General features: G+C 43.5%; 1 protein-coding gene across 1 annotated transcript in view; it reads left to right on the top strand.

Annotated features, from left to right (window-relative positions):
- The first annotated feature begins 203 nt into the window (after positions 1-203).
- Positions 204-22110, top strand: part of PKIG (cAMP-dependent protein kinase inhibitor gamma) — an 81622-nt gene continuing 59715 nt past the window's right edge. Inside the window, exon 1 of the mRNA XM_068987557.1 lies at positions 204-282. The gene's annotated coding sequence lies outside the window, so the exon portion shown is untranslated. The remainder of the gene's footprint in view (positions 283-22110) is intronic.

Raw genomic sequence — 22110 nt, forward strand, 5'->3', positions numbered from 1 at the left:
TGTCCCTCTGGGCCAAGTTTCAGGCTGCCAGCCCCCAACCCGGGTCCCTCGAGGCTCAGAACTGGGACTTCCACCCGCTGCCCCTCCTCGGCGCGCTCGGGGGCTGCGGAAGGGGCCGCGACGCCTCCTGGTCCCCTCCGAGCCGCCGTAGCGTGAGCCTCGGGAGTTCGGCAGCTCCAGTCGCCAAGGCAACGGGCTCCGCTGCGCTCGGCGGGCGCCTGGCAGCCCTGGGGAGGCGCTGCGGGCCGGTGGCCCGGGCTCGGCTGGCCGGCGGGACGGCAGGTGAGCAGGGGCCGGGCGGGCAGTCGCGGCCCCAACGCCCGGCTCCCGGCGTCGCTTCTTCGCAGCGGGCGAGGGGCTGGGCCGCTGGGATTTCCGGAAAGGAGACAGGGCCTGACCTTTATCCGCGGCTCCCCCCTCCTCCATCCTTGGCGCCGGGGAGGAGCCCCTCGAGCAGTTTAATTCCGTCGGGCGCGGGCGGGGAGTCACTTTGGGTTGTTCATTATGTTGGGGGTGGGGGGGGCAGTTAGCCTGATTCAAAAGTTTTTTTTAAAGCACGTCTTATTTGGGGGTGGAGAAAGAACTCCGAACTGCCGAAAATGTGCATCTGTGCGACTCTTTTGGGGCCAGAGAGGATTAACTTCTTTGTATATCAGTTTTCCCATCTGCAGAATGGGGACGATCATAGCACCTGTTTTAGAAGGTTATTACAAAGTAAATAATATATTTCAGATCTTTGCAGCTAAACCCTCAATCCTTGAGAGCTTTTATTATTACTACTACTACTAAAGAAGGTCCATTATCGAACATGTGTTGTGTTCCAGGGCCTGGGCTGATCGCCAAGGGTAAAAATAAGTGAATGAGACATCTTGTCCTCAGGGAACTCCACAGTGTTAAGGTATAAATAGGAGCTCATTGTGGTTCCAGCTATGATTTTTGGACATTCAGGGGACTGTGAATACACAGAGAAGGCAGTTAACCCAGATTTCCGGAGATGAGGTTGGGGAGGATGGTCAAAGAGAGATTCCGAAAGAAGATGCTTTCCGAAATGAGACATGACAGCTACCTTTGTATTGGCCGGAAGATGAAGCTGATGGAGTGCATAGTGCTCTGGGCAGAGAGAACAGACCACTGCAAGGTCCTGGGGAGAAAGTGCAGGCTTTTTGGACATCTGTTAGCACTTCATAGCCTGGTTAGAGACAGATTCTGGGAAGTGGAAGTGGTCTAGCTAGGTGTGTCTGAGAGAGAAGCAGGTGCCCTTCTGAAAGATTTTCTTGTGCCTCCCTGTAAGTTTGGACTTGGTCGTGAGGGTTGGTGGGGAACACCAAAGGATTTAAATCAGGGCAGTGAGTGTGTGTTGTGTGTGTGTGTGTGTGATCAGAGGTGTGGTTTCCAAAAGATCAGGGGTTTTTGTTCTCTCTTGGTCTCATCACTCCTCCAGTCTTTCACGTTGCAGCTATTCATTTATGGTGATTCAAAATTTTAAAAATGTATTTATTGAGCATCTGTTACGTGCCAGGCCCTGTGTAAGGAATCAGGTTCCTACCCTCATGGCATGTATTCTAGACATGTTCAAAGGTACATTCATGGAGACAGAAGTAGTCCAGTACGACTAGAACTGAATCAATACTGGAAGAGACCCATGCAGAGTGGTTTTTGGTTTTTTTAAGGCCCAGATCATTCAGGGTCACTATCTTGTACACTCTTGGCAGAACCATTCCCTTGGAACTACACCAAGAAGAAATGGCCAGAGAAGTGGGAGGAAAGCTAGGAGAGTGTAGTAAGGGAAGCCCAAGGAAGAGATCCATTTTGTTGGATGCAGTTGAGATTTCAAGTAAAATAAGTTACATGTTAAAATGCGCCTTTTGCTTAAGTAAATATAGAGGTCACCGAGAAACCCAGTTGAGCAGATTTGGTGAAATGATGGGGGCGGAATCTGCAATATCGGCATCTTCCAAAGGTTCAATGTAATATGTCAGTGGAATGAGGAGCGAGTGGGATGTGAGAAAGTAATGTGTAGGCAGCTCCAAAGAGTTTGGCTGTGAAGAGAGGCGAGGAGAAGGCTGGAGAGCAGTTGGGGAATCAGGTGAAGTCTTTTTAAGCAGAAGACAGACAGGAGCAGATGTAAATGCTGATGGTAGAGCCAGTAAGGGAGGGAGAGACTGAGAAAATACAGATTTTCTCAGGGGAAAATAAATGGCACAAACAACTTGCCAAAAATGTGAGAGTGGATACGATCCACAGCACAGATCCTTTACAGAGTCTGATGACGTGTTTTGTTTTTTTTTTCTTTCTGGACATATGGTAAGCAAGGTAATTGCTGAAAAGGAATGTGCCCATGTAATGCCAGCAGAAAAATAAAGATGTAAATGTGGAAAGTTCTATATTCCTTCTCATCAGATAGGAGACATTTATTGAACGAGCATTGTGTTAAGCCCTCTCCAGGCACTAGTCTCAGTTGAAAGCATGCTCTTTACAACAACCGTGGGAGAGAGAGAGCCTCTAGTGTAATTCCCAGCTTATGGATGAGGACATTGGGGTATAATGCTTAGCCCGGGTCATATAGGATTTGAATCCAGGCCTGAGCCCAGAGCTTTTGCTCTTAATCATTCCTTAAATGATATGATTGTCTACCTATGAGATGATTGTCTGCTGAAAAAAATCCAAGAGAACTGAGTTAAAAATAAGCAAGCTATAAGAGAGACAAAAACCAATAGTTTTATACCAGCAGTAGAAGTAAGAAAATGGAATTGTAGGTGAAATGGCAGTAGCAACATGAAAAATAAATAGAGTATAAACCTTAAAATAAATGCACCCAGGCTAGTCAAATAGGATAAGAGTTGGCTGGAGGTTGGGGAGTATAGGTCAGGAAGCATGTTTGTATGAAGAGGAAGTAATTTTTTCTTTAGGAAAGTCAGGGTATTGATACCAGGAACAAAGCATGTAAAAAAACCAGATGTCTATTATGAGACATAGTGAGAAAATATGCAAAGATGTTGACTGTGATGTTTTATAATATTAAAAAACTAATAACAAACTGGCTAAATTGTGATACAGTCATGTGATGGGTGCAATCAGCCATTAAAAAAGAGGAAGGTGGGAGCCATATATATGAGAAGGATGTTTACATCACATGGTTAGGTGTAAAAACAGATTTCACTTGGTTTCTGGTTTTGGTGTTTTCTAAGTGTATATATGTATATAGATAGATAGATAGATAGATAGGAAAGATGTCTAGACAGATGAGTTCTTTATTTTTTTTAATATTTATTTTTTATTTAGCTGTGCTGGTCTTAGCTGTGGTCCACAGGTTCTTCAATCTTCACTGTGGCATGAGTGATCTTTTTAGTTGTGGCACGTGGAATCTATGTCCCTGACCAGGGATTGAACCCAACCTCCCTGCATTGGTAGCATAGTGTCTTAGCATTGCGTAGAGTCACTCCCATAGCACAGTGACTTACCACCGGGGACGTTCCAAGATGAGTTCTTTAAAACAGTTTTTTATTTTTTTATTGTGGTAAGAAATCCATAAATTTATCATAACCGTATTTAAGTGTAAAGTTTAATAGTGTTAAGGATAGTTACATCCTTGTGCAATCAACCTCTCAAATTTTTTCATCTTGCAAATCTGAAACTTTATGCCCATTAAAACAACTCCATGTTTCTCCCTCTCCCTAGTCTCTGGCAACCACCATCCTACTTTCTGTTGCTATGAATTTGGTTACTCTGGATACTTCATATAAGTGAAATCATTTAATTTTTATCTTTTTGTGATTTTTTTTTCTCATTTAGCATAATGTCCTAAGGGTTTCCCTGATGGCTTAGTGGTAAAGAATCTGCCTGCCAATGCAGGAGACATGAGTTCGATCCCTGGGTTGGGAAGATCCCCTGGAGAAGGAAATGGCAACCCACTCCAGTATTCTTGTCTGGCAAATCCCATGGACAAAGGAGCCTGGTGGACTATAGTCCATGGAGTCACACAAGACTCAGACACTACTTAGCTGCTAAACAACAACAACAACAGCGTAATGTCCTAAAGGGGCGTCAGTGTTGTAGCATGTCAGCATTTCCTTCCTTTTTAAGGCTGAATGATATTCCACTGTATGGATATACACATTTTGTATATACATTGTATGTATGAACACGTTTTGTTTATTCATTCCATAGATGGACATTTGCGTTGCTTTCCCCTTCTGGCTATTTTGAGCAATGCTGCTGCAGATGATGAATGTGCCAGAAAGATAAGTTCTTTGTGTCCTGAGACCCATGGGGACCCTTTTATCCCTTTCCTTATTGCCTTAGTTTTCTTTTTTATGAGCATGAATGGCTTTCATAATCAGAAAAAAAAAAAACCCAAAAAACAATAAGGATATATCCTATTTGGGGAGATAGGGGAATAAAGGTTGAAAAAAAAAAAAGGTCAGACCTAGGCTGCAGGAATGGAATGAAGTGGGCTGATCTGAGAGACCAGTCTGGAGAATCAACAGGACTTGACAACCAAGAGGTAAAGGAGAAAGGTGTGAAGGACAAAGCCTTGGGGGCCTGTAGGGAGAAAGGGCTTCAACTTGGGGAGGTGAAGTAGAGTGAAAGTCACTCGGTCCTGTCACTTTTGCGACCCCATGGACTGTAGCCCGCCAGGCTCCTCTGTCCATGGGATTTAGACTTGGGGAGGAGGGAGGAAATAAGGTTAGAGAGCCACCTGAGCCTTTTTGTACAGCGGTTTAGACTCTTTCCTGATAGTAGAGGGAAACCATTGAAATGAAGGGAAATGACTTAATCACATTCAAGTTATAGAAAGATCACTGTGGCCAATCCATTCTGCGAGCTGAAGCCAGAGTGCAAAATTTCCCTTTGTGTTACTTAGACTTGAACCTTTGTTAATTTCCTCTTATTTGAGACAAAGCATTGGTGCTAAAAGATGCATATCTACTCTTCTAAAAGCACCTGAAATATTTTAAACAAAGTCCTGTTTAGATTACATTGATTCCTAATTGCATTCAGTTTTATCTTAACAACACAGTCTCCCGTTACTTGACTTTCTACCTTTAGCAGGGGAAATATAATTGGGAAAGCAAACAAGAAATATAAACAACTCAAGTTACAGACCTTCAGTTAATTGCAAATATCTTTGTCTTTTGGGGAAAAGGGGGTCAATGAGGTAAACAGTGTCTTACCAAATTCTTATTACAAAGCAAAAATTGTTAAGAGTTCAAATGGACTCAGCTCATTACCTACTTCTCCTCCCACAAACCTGTAATGTCTCTGCTTCCAGAGCCTCCCAGAGAGGGAACTAACTGTTGTGCTGACATCTCATAAGCATTTTGCAGTTTTTAAGAGCTGCATGTCCAAAAGATGTGAACCCACGATCTCATTTCATTCCTCCCAATAATTCTTAGATAGGGATTATCATTCCTATTTTCAGATGAGGAAATTGAATTTCAGAGGATTTAAGAAACCTCCTAGCTCCTACACCTAATAAATTCTGGACTTTGAATCTAGGTTTTCTTATTTTCTTTTTATATTATAGCCTCTTATGTACAGTTTTAAACATATACAAAAGTAAAAAAGATGGTATAATACATACCTTATACTCATACCCCAGCTTCAACAGATGCCAACATATGGTCAGTTTTATTTGATCTGTACCCTCTATTCCCTCCCCACCATAGATTATATTAAAGTGAATCCTAAGACATCATGTCATTTCATCTATAAATACTTTAATATGCATGTGAGAGGTAAGGACTGTTTCTTTCTCCTTTCCCCTCTATGATCACACTACTATGATCACACCTAAGAAAATGAACAGGAATGATTCATCAACGTTACCTTGTATCCATTTGGTACTCAGTTTCTCCTTATCTCGTAGATGTCTTTTCACAGTTGGTTTGTTGGAATTGGGATCTAAACAAGGATCACATCTGGGTGATAGTGGCTTAAGTCTTTGAATCCGTAGCAATTTTGCCTCTTCTTTTTTCCCCTTACCTTTCATTTGTTGAAAACTCAGGTCATTTGTCCCATCCAGCTACTCTGGATTTGCCTGGTTATATCCCTCTCATGTCCTCCTCCATTCCCTTTATTTTTTTTGGCTGTTGCTCTTTATGGGTGGTGCTGTGTATCATATCAGTCAGTCAGTCAGTTTAGTCGCTCAGTCGTGTCCGACTCTTTGCGACCCCGTGAATCGCAGCAAGCCAGGCCTTCCTGCCCATCACCAACTTCCAGAGTTCACTCAGACTCACGTCCATAGAGTCAGTGATGCCATCCAGCCATCTCATCCTCTGTCATCTCCTTCTCCTCCTGCCTCCAATCCCTCCCAGCATCAGAGTCTTTTCCAATGAGTCAACTCTTCGCATGAGGTGGCCAAAGTATTGGAGTTTCAGCTTCAGCATCAGTCCTTCCAATGGACACCCAGGACTGATCTCCTTTAAGCTGGACTTGCTGCATCTCCTTGCAGTCCAAGGGACTCTCAAGAGTCTTCTCCAACACCACAGTTCAAAAGCATCAATTCCTCGGTGCTCAGCTTTCTTCACAGTCCAACTCTCACATCCATCCATGACCACTGGAAAAACCATAGATAGCCTTGACTAGACGGACTTTTATCAACAGGCAGTAAAGGCTGATTTTCACCTGTAAGATTGATCATGGGTTCAGGGGTTTGTTAGCATGATCCCTTCATTATAAGGTTCTCATCAGCCTTTCACAAAATGGTTTTTAGCAGCTGTTAATGATCATTGCCTCGATATACTTACTATTTCATAGCATGTACGCGTGCTCAGTCATGAAGTCATGTTTGACTCTTTGTGATCCCCACCAGGCTCCTCTGTCCATGGGATTCTCCAGGCAAGAATACTGAAGTGGGTTGCTGTGCCCTCCTCTAGGGGATCTTCCTGACCCAGGAATCAAACCTACATCTCCCACATTGGCAGGCTGATTCTTTACCGCTGCGCCACCTGGGAAGCCCGGATCCTGAGTCATGTTCTCAGTATGTGCTCAGAAAATAGAGCCTATGTATTCAGTTCAATACTGGTTGCCCACAGCATTGCTCTTCTGGGTTGGTCTTATGTGTTGGCAAAACCACACTGTGAGGGGCTGCTTGTATCAGTGCTTTTCAAACTGTACCTGCAGTTGGTGGGGGATTAGTAGGGAGAGGAACTGTTTGGGATATGTTCCAGCATAGCGGGAGTTAATCTGCTTTCCTCCCATTCCCAGTTCCATAAGCCTGCCTGCTGTGTGCCTCTACCTACCACCAAAAGGAAGCTTGAAAAAGAAGTGCTGGTGATCTAATTTGCAACATAGATTAGTCACTCAGTTGTGTCTGACTCTTTGGGACCCCATGGACTATAGCCCCCCAGGCTCCTCTGCCCAGTGGAATTTTTCAGGCAAGAGTACTGGAGTGGGTTGCCATTTCCTTCTCCAGGGGATCTTCCCGACCCAAGGATTGAACCTGGGTCTCCCGAATTGCAGGCAGACGCTTTACCACCTGAGCCACCACGGAAGCCCCATGTAATTATACTGTTGCATAGGGTTTAACATTCAGTGTTTCTTGATGAGCTCTGCTTGTTGTATGTGGTGCATATGGCCATCTCTTCCAAACCAAACCGTTGGGACTTTTGTCGTCTGCTGAGTATAGTGTACTTAGAGGGTCAAGAGAACAGATTACTTTAAAACAGCGCCGTCTCAGGAAAATCATAGATGTGTTTTTATGTATCCAGAGGAAGCGATACGAAGGCATCATTAGGAAGCCTTGGAGTCCTTTGGACGTGGGTTCAAGTCTTGGTCCTTTCTACTCTCTCCTACAAGTTACTTAGTCTTTCTTTCCTTTTTTTTTTTTTTTTTTAATGTTTTAATTTCCTTGATAACTTGTGGAAAAGCCCTGTTGTGATTAGCATTTGAATAGGAGGATCATATTTTTTTATTGAGTGAAAGTTTCTTTAAATTCTGTCATGCTTTACAGTTTTCACAAATATGATTTCATATAATCCCACAATAATCTTTTTTCTCCCACCCCTATAGTGCCCCTCCCATTTCCCTTGTCCCACTAGTAACCACTAGTTTGTTCTGTGAGTCTGCTTCTTTTTTAAAAAAAAAAAAAAAAAACTTAACCTTTCTTTCTAAGCTTCAGCATTTCCTCATTGTAAAATGGATATAATGAAAGTTCCTCGTCTCTTGTGAGGACTGCATGAAAATAAAGGGCTCAGCACAAGGTCTGGCAGGTAGTTAGTAAGCACTTGACATTATCTGCTAACTGTTAGGGTTATTATAATGCCTTTGAAACATGTCCACTTATTCAGTGACCTTTTTTATACAAATTTCTTTATTTATTTTTGGCTGTGCTGGGTGTTCTTGCTTCGTGTTCTTTCTCTAGTTGCTGTGAGCAAGGGCTACTCTCTAGATGTGGTGCACGGGCGTCTTGTTGCAGTGGCTTCTCTTGCTCTGGAGCAGAGGTTCAAGGATGCGTAGGCTTCAGTAGTTGCAGCTCAGGGGTCTTAGCTGCTCTGAGGCATGTGGAATCTTCTTGGACCAGGAATCAAACTCATGTCCCTCGCGTTGGCAGGGGAATTCTTAACCACCAGACCACCAGGGAAGTCCTTTTTTGGCAGAAGCCTGTAGAAGACCAGAAGAACAAAAAGTTCTTCTAAATAGCTCACTATTTGGTACCTTACTGTGTGTGTAGTAACCTCTTTATCAGACCTGGTATGGAAAAGGCATGTGCTTCCCTGGTGGCTCAGATGGTCAAGAATCTGCTTGCAATGCAGGAGGCCTGGGTTTGATCCCTGGGTTAGGAAGATCCCCTGGAGAAGGAAATAGCTACCCACTCCAGTGGGCTTCCCAGGTGGCCAGTGCAGGAACTCACCTGACAATGCAGGAGGCATAAGAGACATGGGTTCAGTCCCTGGGTTGGGAAGATCCCCTGGAGGAGGGCATGGCAACCCACTCCAGTATTCTTACCTGGAGAATCCCATGGACAGAGGAGCTTGGTGGTCTACAGTCCCTGGGGTCGTAAAGAGTTGGACACAGCTGAGTGACTAACACTTTGACTTGTCATGGAAAAGGCACAGAACTGTTAAAGACCCAGTGCCTGACTTTGCATGCCCCTTGGGAAGACCTCCCTTATTTGCCTTTCTCACAATATTTGAATAGCACTCAGCACCTAGTCCCTTGCCTCTAAGATGATCTCTGTACTGTGGATATTTTTTGGCACTTATATAGGCCCCAGAGGTAGCACAGACTTCATCATTAACATAATCCACTGTCTCAGGCTGCTTTGCCCTCCCTGGGGTGTTGGCCTCATCCTCAGGCCAGCAGCAAAATATGGGCAGCAATTCTGGGCTCCAGATCCATGTACAGCACCTACCAAAGGAATAGAAACATTCTTACTTCCTCTGTTCTCCCAAGAGTGAGAATCTTTCTCACATCCCCCGCCCCCAGTATTAATCCTACAATGTCATTGGCCTGAATCGAGTCATGTGCCCATTTCGCGAGCCACTTCCTGTCACCAGGGCAACGCCATGCCTTGTTGACTTCAGCCTGGTTCTTAAAGAAGTTATTTACAACGGGGATGAAATTATCTTTAGGCCAATCCAGAACAGAATTGCGTGTCTGTTAGGAAGTTTTTCTGTGAGTAGGAGGAATGGATACCAAGTAGTTTGGTCAGCTAGGATTTGGATTGGCTTTAAGACAAATTATTTTTCTTTCAAAATATGAAAGATTATATGAAATCATTTCAAAAGACATCAAGTCCAAAATAGGCAATCTGTTGCTGGCATGGCACTGCCACAGTCTAGATCTTTCTCTCTTTCTGCTTCACTGTCCTTGAGGTCACCTTGAGGTCACAACTGGGCTTCTGGCTCTCCAACCAAACAGTCCTTCCTTGAAGCAGGAAGAAGTAGAAGGGAGGGCCAAGGACACCCTTTCAAATACCAGAAGCCTCGGCCAGCACGTACAGCTTGCACCTCATTAACCGTTTATGTCTGTGAGGAGGCTGCTGAATGTCCTTTCTTGGCTGGACACACCAGTGTTCCCAACGTTAGAGGGATACCTTGCTGCGAAAGAGAGGGAGAGTGTCTGCAGATCTGGTGATGTGCAGTGCCCACCTCTGAAGGGAGCCAGCCATAACCTCCATGCTTTCCATTTGGAGGAAGCCAGTCTTGAACGAGTGTACTGTCTTTTTATTCATAATCCAGTAATGAGACATACTTGATATAATGTTTTATAATTTCATATTTTCCGCTTAACAACATCACAAGTGTCTCTTCATTCGGTTAATATTACAGTGTGTCTGTGTTAGTCGCTCAGACTCTTTGTGAACCCATGGACTGTAGCCCACCAGGCTCCTCTGTCCTTGGGATTCTCCAGGCAAGAATACTGGAGTAGATTGCCGTTCCCTCCAGCCAGGGAACGAACCCAGGTCTCAAGCATTGCAAGCAGATTCTTTACCCACCTGAGCCATCAGGGAAGCCCTAATATTACACCAGGAGCTTTTAATCCAATCTCCACTTAATGAATGCTGACAAAGCCTCTCCGTTGTCACTGTAAAACTTAGCGTTTAATTTCCACAGCCTTCTGAATGTTCCCGGCTAGTAAATAGCTCTGCTTTGCTGTCCGATACAATAGCCACTGGCCATATGTGACTGTTTATTTTTTTTTTAAGATTTGCATTACTTATTTATTTTCGGTTCTGCTGGGTCTTCGTTGCTGCACGCAGGTTTTCTCTAGTTGTTTCTAGATGGGGCTGCTCTTCATTGCGGTACACAGGCTTCTTATTGCAGAGGCTGTAGATGCATGGGCTTCATTCCGTAGCACAGAGGCTTGGTAACTGTGGCTCACGGTCTAGAGCGCTGGCTCAGTAGCTGTGGCACATGGGGCTTAGTTGCTCCGCAGCACACGGGAACTTCCCAGACCAGGAATAGAACCTGTGACCCCTCATTGGCAGGCAAATTCTCAACTGTTCCACCAGAGTGAAGCTCCCTGAGTGTTTAAATTTTAGTTAATTAAAGTTGAATTAAAAATCCAGTCTCTCAGTCTCAGTAGCCACATGTGACTGGTGGTCACTGAATTCAACAGCCCAGATATAAAATGTTTCCATCATTGCAGAAACGTCTATTGGCTAGTACTGCTCTTGAGCACCAGCACACAGCTGTGCTCACCATTTGGTTTTAGGGAGTTTTAATGGTTCAAGTCACTAAGCTGGAACCAGATGGCCTGGGTTTGAATTCTCAGTCTGCTGTTTACTAGTTGTATTATCTCAAGCAAGTTACTTAACTTCTCTGTGCCTCGGTTTCCTTATTTGTAAAACACTGTTACTATGTATTAAAGAACTTATTATATGTACTGTGAGCTTCTTAGAATAGTGGGCTTCCCTGGTGGCTCAGTGGTAAAGAATCCGGTTGCCAGTACAGGAGACTGGATTCAATCCCTGGGTCAGGAAGATCCCCTGGAGAAGGAAATGGCAACCCACTCTAGTATTCTTTGCCTGGGAAATCCATGAACAGAGGAGCCTGGTGGGCTGCAGTCCACAGGTCACAAACAGTCAGACATGACTGAGCCCATGCACCCCTACCCAAAAGGTGAATGAGTATTTAAAAAGTTCTTGTCAATTTTAGAGGTGGAAGAGACCTCTGAAAAGATTGAGAGAAAAAAATTCATCAAAATGTAGAATTTCTGCTGTGTCCAGCTCTTTTCGACTCCATGGATTGGACCCCGCCAGGCTCCTCTGTCCATGGGATTCTCTGGCAAGAACACTGGAGTGGGTTGCCATGCCCTTCTCCAGGGGACCTTCCCCACCCAGGGATCGAACCTGTGTCTCCTGCATTGCAGGCAGATTCTTTACTGTTTGAGCCACCAGGAAGGCCCTTTTGCCTTTGTACAACTTCACAAGTGGCTTTTCAGTGAAAACTGGAGATCATTTCCTGGGTGTGGTCATGCAGAAACTTTAATTGCTAGAATTCATGCGAAGAGTTGACTCATTGGAAAAGCCTCTGATGCTGGGAGGGATTGGGAGCAGGAGGAGAAGGGGACGACAGAGGATGAGATGGCTGGATGGCATCACTGACTCGATGGACGCGAGTCTGAGTGAACTTCAGGAGTTGGTGATGGACAGGGAGGCCTGGCGTGCTGCGATTCATGGGGTCACAAAGAGTCGGACGCCACTGAGCAACTGAACTGAACTGAACTGATTCTCAAAGAAACCACCTTGGTCTCTTATCAAGTATTTGGCAAGTGAACGTACATTTTCAATGATTCCTCTCTTTTAACTGGCTGTTTTTGTTTTTAATGGATTCTACTGTTATTGGTCCTAATCCCATCAAGGAGAGAGCTTCTACTTTATTTCATTTTAAATTGTTATGTAGGGATTACTGTGCATCAGTTGACACGAATGATTATCACCAAACCCTATTGTTGGACATTTATTTCTCAGTTTTTTGTATTTTGGGTGTTGTGCTGTTGATCTTTACAGAAAGACTTTCTTCAATCAGTATATTTTAATCCAAGGACTTGGGAGGAATGCCAGCCCCTTTTTACTGAGAGGCCTGAATTTCAGTCTGGAAATCATCTTAATACCATAAAAGAAGGCATGTGGGCATGCCAGCCCTAATTGTGCTTTTGGATTTAGCTCCATTTCTCTTTGTGGGCCACGCTCAGATTCTAGATAATATTTACTGTTTGGTACACAAAAATTTTGTACTGTCCTAGAAAAATCTGTAATGTAAGTTGTTCTGATGCAACTCCTTTTTCCAATTCACATAGCACTTTATTTGAACCTTTTTTAAAATAGCATTTATCACAGATAGTACTCCTCTATAATTATTTTTGCGTTTGTTTTGTATCTACTCCTAAACTCTTAGCCTGTTGAGGACAGCAGTCTTTCACTGGACCTTTACAGATCCTAACCTAGAGGCCCTCAATTTACGTTCCTGGAATGAATGAACGAATTTGTCATTTTCTATTATTACATAGCCATCTCTTATAGCATTTCCTTTGAATTCATTGTTAGTGGATAGTCTTCTAGTTAAGTCAGATTCCACAGGAGAGCAAAAAAAAAAAAAATGTTTATAAGGTGATGTTCAAACATGAACATCCATAGAGGGACTTCCCTGGTGGTCCAGTGGCTAAGACTCCTCACTCCCAGTGCAGAGGGGGGCCTAGGTTTGATCCCTGGTTGGGGAACTAGATCTCACATGCTGCGACTAAGACCTGGGGCAGCCAAATAAATATTAAAAAAAAAAAAAGCTAGAGGAATGTAAAGAAACCCCCAGTGCACATCATCTAAACTTCAACAGTTAACATTTTATTTTATTTTTTAACAATGAACATTTTAGAAGCAATTTTTGATTTGGGTAGAGAGAACATGAAGGCTTTGGGGTGCCCATTTTGATTTTAGGGGGAAGGCAGCAGGGCATATATGATGGGCAGTGTACAGAAAGAGGAGGCTGGTGGTCCACAGACAAACCTGCCTGCCTCCCCCGCAGGGCTGTGGTGAGGGTTTCATGGGTTGACACACACACAGTGCCAAGAACAAAGCCCAGCCACGTGGTGGGTGCAGCTGAAGGGCTGCCCCTGCCGCCGCCCTCCCTCCTGTTGCCACTGCCGTCACTGTCACTGCTGCACAGGTTCGGGGGCTGAGTTTGGTGGCTGTGGCATTCAACTTACTTGGGACCCTTGGCCATCAGACTTTCTGAGCTGCAGTTTTTTGCATTTGAAAAGTAAGAATGATAATAGCATCTGATCTGCTACACAAGGCAGTGCAATCATGCCTGTAAATGTGTTCTGGGTTAATTAACACTAATCCCAGTTTTCTGGGGGTGGTTTCCCATCTGGCAGGACCCCTTGGAGCTCTTGGGAGCTTTTTGTAAGTCAAGCTTGTCTCTCATATGGACTCTTGTTCTGAGATTTCCTGAGCCCCAGAGTCATTTGTCAGTCTAACAAATACTATAGCACAGTAAGCTTCATTTTTATTTGCAAAATGTTTGTTCCTGAAGCATGACAACAATTTCACTTTATATAGCTTGTCCATACTTGCGCTGGAAATGAAATACTTATCAACCAAGTTGATAAAGGGATAAAAATAGTTTTCCTAAGAAATGGTTTACAGGGGATTAATGTTGGAAAAAATTTCATAGCAGAATCTGTTTCACCATCTTTGAAATATAAACAGTATCTTCATTTGTCTATATTTTTCTTATAACACTTTGCTCAACTCCTAATTAAAAATAGCTTTCCCAAAGCCAGAATTCCTCTAAAAAAATCCATTTTCTTTTAAATGAAGGCTAAGTTTTAAACACTCTGCTTTCTCCTTAACACTGCAAAGAATTCTAATTATGCAGAACATCCATCCAAACCACACACACACACATATCTGTCTAAGATAAGAGTTAGTAGATACTGTGGGAAGAGAAATGGAATATCCCTGATGGTTATAATAAATTTCTGCAGTGTTTGTTTGGACAGACAATCAACTGTCAGGTCTCCTGGGTATGAGAGTTAAATAAACCCAGGTCAGAAAGTCAGTGCCCCAAACTTAATTTCTCAGGAAGATAGTTCCTTCTCAAACCATTACTTGCCATTAGGTTTAGCTTTTTTTTTTAAGTTTGATTTTTGTTCTTTCAGTTAGTAAAAAAAAAATGTCGTTTTTTTTTACCATTTGTAATTTATAGCATCTTAAACATTTATAGACATCTTCATTCAAAGAAACTAAACCCTTGTTCCATATCTCCGAATAACAAAAACAAATACAAACAAAAATGCAGTTTTATGTCAAAAAAGAGCAAGCTCTTAATTCCGCTATCTGGCCCCAATGAAATATGATCTCTTAGCTTTATTTCCCATAGACTGTTCTATTTAAATGTTTTATTACACAGGCTCTTTTTTCCCCTGGAATCCAAGTATATTTTGGTTATGCTTCTTTTCAAAAGATCCAGCATAAATCAATTATAGTAGTTACCTAGCCAGTGTTGTGTTAGAAGGTATGCCACTTCTCATATAAATTCAAATCTTACTGAAACTTCTAAATTGAAGGGATTGGCTGAAAGAACTTAGGATTTTTATAGCCGCAGGGCTCCTTTACTTCTCTGGGATACGTGTTTATGTCTTTTTGTTTGAAGGGGATATTGGAAAGGGGTCTAAATGTACTGCTGATCCTCCTTGTTAATTGTTGAAAAATGAGGTCGGAAACTAGTTTTAAATTCTAGAGGACCTGGAAGATTTTATCCAGTGTCTGAGATTCACCTTAGTTTTTTATATGCTGGAACTTTAGGCTCGAATTTTTCTTTCATTTTTCGCATATATTGAGCATCTTCTGGGTGCCTAGCAGTGTGTAGGGTGTCTTACACATTTTAGCTCCTTTAATCTTACAGCAGCACTGGTAGGTAGATAGGACTCAAATACCCGGTTGCTTAGGCTGCGCACCTTCTTCCTTGATCCCTTTCATTGTTCTCTCCTCACCCAGTCCATTTGGTTGTGTTGCTGTAGAAACAAATCACACCCTGCCCCAGCTGCCAACTGTGAGCCGCCAGACAGCAGCCTGGCCTGCTTGCTGGTCTCCCTGCTTCCCTTCCTGTCCCACTATAGGACGCCTAAAACTAATACAGTGTTGTCTGTCAATAATGTCTCTATAAAACTGGGGGAGGGGAGGAGAAAAGTGAGTGTGGACAGAAATGAGGGTGGAAGTTCCACGTTCATGATCAAAGGCCTCGCAGGGAGCTCTGTGGTGGCGCTGTCCAGTATGGTAGCCGTTAGCCGCACGTGGCTACTGCGCACCTGATGGGGCTGGTCCAACCCGAGATGTGTTGTGCACAGTGGATTTCAAAGACTTAGTACAAAGATCAAGGATATGTCATTAGTGGTTTTATGTTGATTCCATGCTGAGATGATGTTTTGGAAATACTGGGTTAAATAGAACAGATTATTAAGGTTAAAAAAGTTTTGTGTATGTATACATATTATGTAGATTTGTACACAGTAGCCTCGTAGTAGTAGCCATGGTTTGTGTGTGTGTTTTTTTTTAACTTTCTGAGATAGTTGTAGACTCATATGCTGTTGTAAGAAATAATACAGAGAGATCCCACTTACCCTTTCCCCAATTTACCTTAGTAATAGATTTCAGCTCAAATGTCACCTCCTCCAGGGAGCCTTCCCTGACCACTCTAATGTAGCCTACTTTCCCCACTTTTGTTCACCTGGCCTATTACTCTGTTTAATTTTATTCATAGAATTTGCTTATGTTTGAAATTATCTTTTTTAAATTGTTACTGTTTAATTGCCTTTTGCCCAGTAGAAGGTGAACTAAATAGAGTGGGAACCTTGCCTATTCTGTTCATTGCTTTATCTCCTGAGGGAGAAGAAAAACTCTAGACTCTGTGCTCATTGCCTCTTTTAGGACCTCTCATTTAATGGGGGCTGGATTGATCTCCCCCCTCCCCCACAGATTTTTATTATGAAAAACTTCAAACATACACAAAAAAAATTTAGAGAGTACAGTGAGCATCTGTATCAAATACCTACATCAAGCAGCATTAACATTTTGCCGCATATGCTTTATCAACATATGTGTCTGTTTTTCAATTTTTGCTGAACTGTTTGAGAATATGGTACTGACATAATTCACCTATGAATACAAAGCAGATCATCATCTTCCTTGATATTTATATCCACAATATTCACATCCTTCCTCCCCTATGCATTCTTGGAAAATACATTGTCTCCATGTAAAAGTATTTTGTTCCATGTGAAAAGAAGTTGTAGGCTCAGATGATTTTAAACTGTCTTTCCACTTACATTAATATCTTGGTATTTGGAAGATAGGCAGGGTAAGAGCAATGTTCCTATTAGACTACCTGACAATTTGCTGGACTTCTAACATCTTGTGTGTGTTAAACACTCAGTCATATCCAACTCTTTGTGACCCCATGGACTGTAGCCCACCAGATCCTTCTGTCCATGGGATTTTCCAGGGAGGAATACTGGAGTGTGTAGCCATTTCCTTCTCCAAGGGATCTTCCCGACCCAGGATAAAACCCAGGTTTCCTGCATTGCAGGCAGATTCTTTACTGTCTGAGCCATTGGAAGAAGCCATCAGGAAGACTTGTAACATCTTGGGCCTCACCTATTAAACACCCATTTGAGTGAGGAAGCTGTCAAATATTGTGACAACCCAATATGCCCTCCCCTTCTTCCCCATTTCCAAAAGGCCTTGCAGTGTCTGTGTAGGGAGAGTCATTGACCTAACTAGTCCCCTCAGGAAAGAGCTGTAGGTTAAATCAGAAGAAAACTTGGATTCACAGAATAACTGTACTCACTGTAACAATTCAGTATTGAGGGAATGGAGGCCATGTGTGTTCTAGATTTGTATACATATTTATTCAGTTTATTTAATTGAATAAATGTATCCATTTATTTGATTCTACCCCTACACCACCACCACCACTTTGCTCCAGAAAGACTATATGATAATTCTTGATTTATTTAACCACTAAGTATGTCTTCTATACCGGTCTGAATGAACTAGGGAGTGTTTGTAATTCTTGTGCTTTTCCCTACAAAGGGACTTAAAGCAGACCCAGGGCCCCCTCGATTGCTTTTCTTCTCCCTGTTTAGCTGGAGGTGCCGAAGGGTGTATCTCGGTGCTGCTGCCTGTTCTGCACTGATCTCTGCTTTTCACTGTTGCCTGTCAAAGTCCATTTGTCACGCTTATCTCAAATGCCATGTTGGCTGTGGGTCTTCCTCGGCGCCCTGCATCAAGATGTAGTCTAAACCCCTCTAACACATTCTTTCTCGTGCCACTGGCCACAGACTGCCTCATGTTGCATTTGAGTGTATGTTTCCCTTATCTCCTGCATATGTTTTCGGTCACCATTCTCTGGGCAACTTCTTTGTGATAGGTCTTGTTCAGGATTCTGGAAATGGCGATGACTGTCTCCTAGAGTGTCCCATTTTCTTCTTACTTTTCTCTCCTGATAATAGGGTATCCTCTTGTTCCTTTCAGAGAAGGCAGTGGCACCCCACTAAGTACTCTTGCCTGGAAAATCCCATAGATGGAAGAGCCTGGAAGGCTGCAGTCCATGGGGTCGCTGAGGGTCGAACACAACTGAGCGACTTCACTTTCACTTTTCAGTTTCATGCATTGGAGAAGGAAATGGCAACCACTCCAGTGTTCTTGCCTGGAGAATCCCAGGGACGGGGGAGCCTGGTGGGCTGCCGTCTATGGGGTCGCACAGAGTCGGATACGACTGAAGTGACTTAGCAGTTAGCTTGTTCCTTTGTATCCCAGGTGGTGCCTGGTAAAATGCCTTTGCAGTGATTCATGTATATTTCTGCATTGGGCCTAGGATCCAGGGAAACAAGCACTTCCAAATGAGATCTGAGTTCAATCATGGCACTGCCACTGTGCGACCCTGGGTGAATCACTTAGCCTCTGTAAGCTCCAGGTTCCTTATCTAGAAAACACTGAAAATAGTATCTATCCTTCAGGATTGTTGTAAATTTAAAGATGAATTATATGAAGTTCCAGGACTGTTTTCAGCACATGGTAGGTGCTCATTCAGTGGTAGTGATTATAAGGGAAGCTCAGTGCTTCCTTTAGGTCACTTGAACAGTACGATTATTTAGGACCTTAATTGTCTTAAAGGAAGCACTGACTTTGTCTTGGGGGCCTCTCCCAGAAGAAATAAGCCCTAGGGATGGTCTGGCCCATCACTGATTAACTGTTCCCTTTTTAGAGTCAGTGATCTGAGTCTCTGTTTTTGAGCTACTTATATAATATATACCACCTGTTATTTGTGTATTTTTAGCAGTGGGAGCCGAGTAATCCCAATCCTGTCTGTAAAAGAGCAAACTGTTTACCAGAAACAGAGGGTTTTTTTTTTTTCTTAACACTGACTCACACTGACTCATCCATCTCATTTTCCTTCCCTCCCCTCATAACAACCTTGCAAGGGAGAGAATTTTGGGGGAATTTAGTTGGCTTACCTTTTTTTCTTTTTTTTTTTTAACTTTCCAAACATGAAAGCTTGAAGGTGTCACATGATTAATTCCATCTCAGGAAAGGCTAAGGTCTATGCTGCCCTGAGGTGGCCAGAATGACCAGTGCCGTGTAGCCAAACATCTCACATAAAACCTTGTCTAGACAAACCAATTCTGTTGGCTGAGAGATTGGACGAGTGCCTGAAACACACACATTAATCGACTTAACACATGTTGTCAACTCAACTTCATTTCTTTTTAAACCTAGAAAATTTCTTCTTTTCTGCTAGGAAACCTGAGCAGAATTATTAATAGAACCAGAGCCTATGATGCCTAAACGGTCAGATTTGAGATGACAGACACAGGATTCAAGAAGCAGCACATTAGAGCTAGTAAAATGGGGAAGGAAGGTTCTAGATCAGAATGACTGGTATCCTTATGCCTTCATTTGACATTTGTTGTGTGAATATTGACTGATCATCCTTGATGTGCCAGGTGCTTGGGCTACAACAGTGAATAATAAAAAGACGATGCCTGCTGTCATGGATCTTCCCTTCTGATGTGTGTTCTAATAAACGCTGTGGTGGTAGGAACAGGGGATGCTGTGGAGGCAGAGAAGTGCCTTGGCCTGCACGTGTGAGGGGAGGAAGGAAGGCTTCCTGGAGGAAAAGGCACCCAAACTGAGACTGGCTAGACGAGGAAAGGTGTAACTAGAAGGAAGGCAATAGGATGGGGCCAGGCGGCAGCAGAGATACCAGATAGACAGGGCCAGGCGTGTGAAGGCCTCAAGGTGGGAAAGAGCTCGCCTTTGGAGGAAGTAAAACAAGTTCCAGTGTCAACAAAAGACAGCTAAGTGAGGGTGAATTTAGGCACAAGCTAACTTTGGATAACCTGACAGGAGCATTGTGGATCTGTTTATAGTCTCAGACTGTAAAGAGTCTGCCTGCAGTGCAGGAGACCCGGCTTCGATCCCTGGGTCAGGAAAGCCCCCTGGAGAAGGGTACAGCTACCCACTCCAGTATTCTTGCCTGGAGAACTCCATGGATAGAGAAGCCTGGAGGGCTATAGTCCATGGTGTCACAAAGAGTCAGATCTGACTGAGCGACTAACACCTTGTTAATCAAAAACAATTTTTTTTAACTGGGGTAAATTTTACATACAGTGAAATGTTCATGACAAGTACATATATTTATCCTTGTAACCAATGCTCCATTTGTTTTTTTTCTTGGCCACACTGCACAGCATGCTGGAAATCCCTGACCAGGGATCGATCCCAGGCCCCCTGCAGTGAAAGTGCAGAATCTTAACCATTGGACCACTAGAGCTTAATTTTTTAATTTATTTTTTTTTAGTGTTATATTAGCTGCACATGTCACAAATCTCCTTTGGAGGAGGGAGTGGTTATTCTGAGGTGTGCTTCTGACATAACCAAGGTCCGTCTAGTCAAGGCTATGGTTTTTCCAGTGGTTATGTATGGATGTGAGAGTTGGACTGTAAAGAAAGCTGAGCACCGAAGAATTGATGCTTTTGAACTGTGGTGTTGGAGAAGACTCTTGAGAGTCCCTTGGACTGCAAGGAGATCCAGCAAGTCCATCTTAAAGGAGATCAGTCCTGGGTGTCCATTGGAAGGACTGATGCTGAAGCTGAAACTCCAATACTTTGGCCACCTGATGTGAAGAGTTGACTCATTGGAAAAGACCCTGATGCTGGGAGGGATTGGGGGCAGGAGGAAAGGGGACGACAGAGGATGAGATGGCTGGATGGCATCACCGACTCGATGGATATGAGTTTGGGTAAACTCCGGGAGTCGGTGATGAACAGGGAGGCCTGTTGCGATTCATGGGGTCGCAAAGAGTCGGACATGACTGAGTGACTGAACTGAGTCTGACATAACTTCACAGGTAAGCCTGCTCAGGATGATTTGAAATGCTGGGGTATGCTGGAATGATGGAAAATGGGCAAGAGGAGGAAGACAGACAGTGATGGGTGTACGAGGGGGAAATGGACTATGAGATGAGAAAGCCAGCGTGCATACTCAGGCATGTCCAACTCTTGTGACCCCATAGACTATGGCCAGCCAGGCTTCTGTGTCCATAGGATTTTCCAGTCAAGAATACTGGAGCAGATTGCCATTTCCTACTCCAGGGAATCTTCCCAACCCAGGGATCAAATGCCATTTCCTACCATTGGGCATCTTTGCAACCCAGAGATTGAACCTGCATCTCTTGCGTCTGCTGCATTGACAGGCAGATTCTTTATCACCCCTACCACCTGGGAAGCCAGAGGAAAGCTTCCCCAACTAAGGATCGAAGCCATGCCCCCTGCAGTGGAAGCGAGAAGTCTTAACCACCAGGGAAGTCCCAGGGGATGGGTTTTGAGCAGGACCCAGACCTGATGCTCACTGCTTGCTAGCTTAGAATGCCCTGAGGCTGGGGAGGGGCACCAGCCGGACAGGACTGGAATGGGTGGTGGTCTGCCGGTGGGTGGAGAATGGTCCAGGATCTACGTTTTCCTAAGCTGTTTTTAGCAGAGGACAAACCCCTACGTGCTTTGTAGGATCTGGAGCATCTACACAGAGCACAGAAGATTGTGGTTTTCCAAGGTCTCCCTGGAAGGAGTCCCAGGCCACCTACATTTTGAGGAAAGCCTCCTGAAAGCATGCCTGGCTTTCCAGGCAGTGTTCCTCCCAATTTCATTGATGAAATACAGGAAAACAGTCACCTTATTGATTTTTTTTTGTTTGTTACCTACCATACACGTGACATTTTCCTTTTCTAGAAGTCAGGTATTAAAAATATTGTTACAGTTTGGGGGTTTAGGGATTTACTGAAGCTTTCATCATTTAAATGTTCTGACTATTTCAATATCTGGGTTTTTGACATAGTGCCAGAAATCACTGAACGTGTTACTCTGCTCTGGCTAGGGTTTCCAGGACTATGTTAAATAGACATGGCAGGAGTGGGGCATCCTTGTTTTGTTCCTGATCTTAAAGGGAAAGCTTTCAGGTTTTCACTGTTGAGTATGATGTTAGCTGTGGGCTTGTCATATGTGGCCTTTATTATGTTGAGTTACATTTCTTGTATACATTATTTGTTGAGTGTTTTTATCATGAAAGGATGGTGATTTTTCTGAATCTACTGAGATGATCATATG

The sequence above is a fragment of the Capricornis sumatraensis genome, chromosome 15 (genome assembly GCF_032405125.1).
Source record: "Capricornis sumatraensis isolate serow.1 chromosome 15, serow.2, whole genome shotgun sequence".
NCBI classification, from domain to species: Eukaryota; Metazoa; Chordata; class Mammalia; order Artiodactyla; family Bovidae; genus Capricornis; species Capricornis sumatraensis.